Source organism: Sardina pilchardus, chromosome 17 (assembly GCF_963854185.1).
Source record: "Sardina pilchardus chromosome 17, fSarPil1.1, whole genome shotgun sequence".
In the NCBI taxonomy this organism is placed as follows: domain Eukaryota; kingdom Metazoa; phylum Chordata; class Actinopteri; order Clupeiformes; family Clupeidae; genus Sardina; species Sardina pilchardus.
The window spans coordinates 25,308,232-25,313,231 of NC_085010.1; the positions used below are offsets into that span (position 1 = coordinate 25,308,232).

Genomic DNA, 5,000 nt, shown 5'->3' on the forward strand with positions numbered 1-5,000 from the left:
GCAGTTTAAATTGCATGAAAACCTGGCTTTGGCAAAACAAAAAATCCGTTTTTTTGGGGGGAGCTTTTTGAATGGGTTCCAGTGAAAGACCAGAACCACACAAACCAGGCTCTGAATGTAAAGCAATTATTTGGCTCAGTGGATCCAGTGTTTTTGGCACAGGGGGAAGTTGAGAAGATGCCAACCCATTTCGACTTCTGAAGGTGCTCAATACAGTTCACGGGGAACAATTGTGTCTCTGGTCCCCAACAATACCATTCATTTGAGCTTTTATTTTCATGTGGTTTTGGCTTTTTGTCTCGTTTCTGACATATGATTTGTCCTTGCTGTGTAAATCCAGGGCATACGTATATGGTATTTAGATATTGTTTGGTTGTGTTTATCTGCATTTTTGTCCGAGAAGAGGCTTCATAATATTTTTCATGGCATTTTATTAGAAACTGGCAACAGTTTTTGTTAGACGAAATAGCATAATTAACAGAAATGATCCCACACAGAGAGCTTAATTTGGAGAGAAAAGCCACTGGAGTAACCGTGTTTCTGTAACGTGACTTCTGCAATGTGACTGTGCTTTCTGTAGAATATCACCTTGCTCATTTCCTGCGGGAATGTCACTTGTGCTTATACATCAACAAGGCCAATTCAGCTGGCAGAAGCTGCCATTGGTTTTCTACACACATTTGTGTAGATTACTTTTAAAAAATGTCATACCTACTACAGTATTTGTGTGTAGTCTTTGTAAACAGAAAAATCTCATCCCATCTGCTTTGTGTGTGTGTGTGTGTGTGTGTGTGTGTGTGTGTGTGTGTGTGTGTGTGTGGTGTGTGTGAATGTACGTGTGTGCGTGTGTATGTGTGTGTGTGTGTGTGTGTGTGTGTGTGTGTGTGTGTGTGTGTGTGTGTGTGTGTGTGTGAACGTGTTTGTTTGCATGTGTGCGTGTGTTAGATTTTGTGTGTGTTTGCATGTGTGTGGTAAACAAATAATGCACGCTTAGTTAGGCATTGCCATTCCACTCTCCCTCTCACATCAAAGGCTTGTTAGACTTAATGCAAGGAGATGCACTAGGAAGCACCCAGGTACATTAATCAACTTAAAAGCCTTCCTCTGCCGTTGGCTTGGCAACACGCTCGCCGCTAGTTTTGTCATGTTCTGAGCTCGTGTCATCTCACCGAGGTAAACAATGAGCACATTTGCCTAAACTCAATAAGCTCACCTTCTTACACTTGTTAGTGTTTTGAGATGCACATCCAAAAGGCAGGTTCATAAATGCAGTCCAGTAATTTCACACGTACTGTACGCCAGAAACGCATGGTTATCCATGCAGGACTCAGTCATTTGAAAGAGAGTTGGGACAGATAACGCCAGAGTATTCTATTAAGTATTTCTTTCTCTTAATATGAAGTATTCCTTTTTACATTGTACTTAACTAATAGCTAATTACACATACTGTACCTACCCATACTGCTGCTAACACTCACCTTATACTCAGTCTAATAATTCCATTTACAGATATATTAGAGTGTATATATATTCATCACTTTAGTTTTTCAAATGGAGTATATAATTATAGCATCCATAATCGTATATAGCTATAGAATACATAACAGTAGATGACTATAGCCTAGATAATCTAAATGCACTGGTGATGTTGAGTTCATGATGGTGCAGGACTGCTGTCACTCACCTTATATTCCATGTGATATTACAGATATGTTGTAGTGTATTATTAGTGTTTCATATGGAGTATATATGTAACTATAGCATAATGGTATGTAAGCATCATGTATAACGTCGTAGATGATCTGGAGCTCCTTGCACTGGTGATGCTGAGTTCATGATGGTGCAGGACTGCATGCTCTCCTGCTCTCCGTCCCAGAACAGTGCGTGCGTTTGTCTCTGCTTACTTTACGCCTCCGGCTTCCTCCGGTCCATGGAGCCCATGGGGGTTCGTGTGCTCTGAAACCAACCCCCCCCCCCCCCACACACACACACACGCACACACACAAATGTCATTCAAGGTCCCTGATGTAAGTTCATCCCCGTGCTCATTCTGGGGTCCTGCCTTGTTTACGCCACCTGATGGCGGAGGGCACAGTCCACAGCCTAAAATACGCGTGTCCTTGTGTCCCAAAACCCCTTCAGCTCGCTGCAGCGATGACTTTGTCAGACTGTTGCGGTGACGGACGCAGAGAATCATCCTTGAGGCATGATGATGCTGTCTGTGCGTGTGTGTATGTGTGTATGTGTGTGTGCCTGTGTGTGTGTGTGTGTGTGTGTGTGTGTGTGCGTGGACGGACGGCAGACTGACAACACCAAGCGCGGCAAATGGCAGCGGACATGGAAAAAGGGGGCTGGGAAGGGGCGAAGGGGGGGAGGGGGGTGTGGCCATAACTCTTTCGCTCTCCTTTTGTGCTCTGACAGATAATTCAATTTATTTTGTGTATTTACCTTTCAGGGTGTCCTGTCTCCCTGTCAGTTCATCCGCCTGGCCAGCCGCCAGGAATGCAAAGCAGCTCGCCAGGTTGTTCCAGAGCTTTTTAATCCTGGCGCCCAGCCAGGGGCGATGGATGCAGAGTGTGTGTGTGAGTGTATCTGTGTGTGTGTGTTGGTGTGTGTGTAGGGGGTGCTGTGCGTGTGTGGAGGGGGGTATTTGCATCCGGCCTCCCCAGGGGTGGGGGTAGGCGGGAGAGTGGCCAGTTCTCGGACGTCAAAATAATATAGAAATAACATTGAGCCGGCGCTCTGGGACAACCTCAAGGGGCTGCCCTTGCTGTCTTTTCATAGCCAACCCCGCGCAGGTATTACCAAGCAGATCCCGTCAGATTCGGCAGGCCTGGGCAGCTGCAATGTCGGACGGGCACGCCGCCGCTCTTGTTCGCGCCGTCAGTCACGTCTCGTGGTGCGTAGGCTGATTATCGTCAACGTCTCGCCAACCGACGTTTTTTTTTTTTTTTCCCGTGAAGGTGACGCTCGGTTTGAGATATCTAAACCCATTACACACTTTAATTAAATTGATTTAAATTGCGTGATTAAAGCGGAATTGACAAGCAGTGTAATCACGGCCGTTTAAAGACCTATGCAGTTTGAAAAATAGGGTGGAGAGGAATCGGAAAAGATTAATCATATGCGCATTAGCTCGCGAAAAAAAAAGCCACCGCAAAAAAAAATTCCGCAGTGACAGAGAGTACTACGTGCCATTCAGGCCCTTGAGGTATAACTAGTCCGTGTAGTGTCCCCAAAACCTCCAGCACTTATACATAATGCATTGTCTGTATTTTTCTTGGTGCCTCTGGTTACTTTTTTTTAACAAGTCAGTGCCCAGAGTGCTCCAGCCTGTCTCCCTCCATAGTAAACAAGAAGTGCTGAGTCAGACAGTGGCCATGGCGACGGGAGTCTCCTCATCGCTTATGCATGAGCCCCACTTCTGAATATGCACCGTGATTTTATGTCAGGAGAGAGAAAAGTCGGCCCCCGTTCGCCTTAGTAATCTCGGGGAGTCGAGATTCATCTGAAACTTGTTATTGTTTTTTTTTGCACCTTGCGGTGAAGGAAAGTGCGCATCGTGTATATCAGTATACAGATCACACAAATATTTGTTCTGGGGGTTTGAATCAAGAAAGGCTTCTTTCTAGTTTAATCAGATACAGATCATAGAAATATTTGGTCTGGGGTTTAAAATCAAGAAAGGCCTCTTTCTGGTTTAATCTTAATTGCGGGGGGGAATATTCTCTCTTTTTTTTTTGTCCATCGGGCCCCTTGCGTCCAATCAATTACGGCTCTGTGATCAAAGAAATAAATCATGTACGTGCTAATTTTCCGTGCCACGAAATCAAAATGGAGACCGAGCATTGAGCAACACATGAGTGCATGGCGGTGGTGGAGAAACGCGCTGAAGTCAGCCTTGAGAGGCAGCTGAGTGTGGAACCGGTTAAATCATGTAGAAGTGTTCGGCTATTTTAAGGCGGGAGACGGTAAATGATGAATGGCTTTCGAGTGGACTGTGGGAGAGACACGTGGCGGTCACAAGAGCCCTCTCAGACGACAACGCTCGGTCGAGGAGATCATTTTTTTTTTTATGTTTTAATTAAAGATGGTGTCGGTCGAGCCGTAGGCTGATGGCCCTCTCTCTCTCTCTCAGCCACGCAGAGGAGGAAGACTGGCAGCTCGTTCAGCACCTGAGGAAGTCGCAAGAGTCGTGTCAAGGAGTTCGTGCTGACAGTCTGGGTGGCGTTAATTAATTATGCTCCAGACCTGTTCTGGTGACGGCTCGTGGGTAAATAAAGCAGACTCGGGTTGCATGTGCGAATAAATAAATGTCAGAGAATGTTCTAAAATGTAGTCTTTTTCTACCATGGGGATGGTTCCTTTGGTTTATAGTAGCTGTGTGTGGTGATATCTGACAAGAGGTAGGGAACCAAGGTGCTTTGTGTAGAGATATACGTTCCGCAGAAACCTTCTGAGGTTTTTTAAGAAGTCTATGATTTTGTTTTCTCTCCGAGTTTACAAATAAAAACTTTAGCCTAACAAAAGCAATCACCTCTGGCCTTCTCCACAATACACTCTCAGCCAAGCTGACTTGAGAGAGTCATTTGTTATACTTTTATTTAGATGCCCCCTGCTGTCATTTATTGCCTCTGCCAAGAAGGTTTTGGTGCAGTTTCTCGGTGTGTTTGTTTGCAAACAGGTATTGGCTCAATCTATCGGCCTGATTTTCCTGAGACTTGGTGGTGTAGCATTTGCTAAGAAAGAATCTGTTACATTTCGGAGCAGATCTGACTCACTACCGTTACAGTATTTAGTCTTTCCCTGCATGCCCTTCTAGTTATATTTTGTTATACTATACTATACTATACTATACTATACCTAATATAATGTAATATAATATAAGTTATACTTATATTGAAATGGTCCTATCCATCAACAGCAGCTACTGTATCAATTCAGCTTAGCCAAAATGTTATACCTCAGCATTAACCTCAGTATAACAGTGGACGTGATAA

At 44.6% G+C, this 5,000-nt stretch overlaps 1 protein-coding gene across 2 annotated transcripts in view; it reads left to right on the top strand.

The window, feature by feature from the left end:
- Positions 1–5,000, top strand: part of LOC134062493 (xylosyl- and glucuronyltransferase LARGE1-like) — a 48,189-nt gene that overhangs the window by 12,429 nt on the left and 30,760 nt on the right. The gene's annotated exons all lie outside the window — the stretch shown is intronic.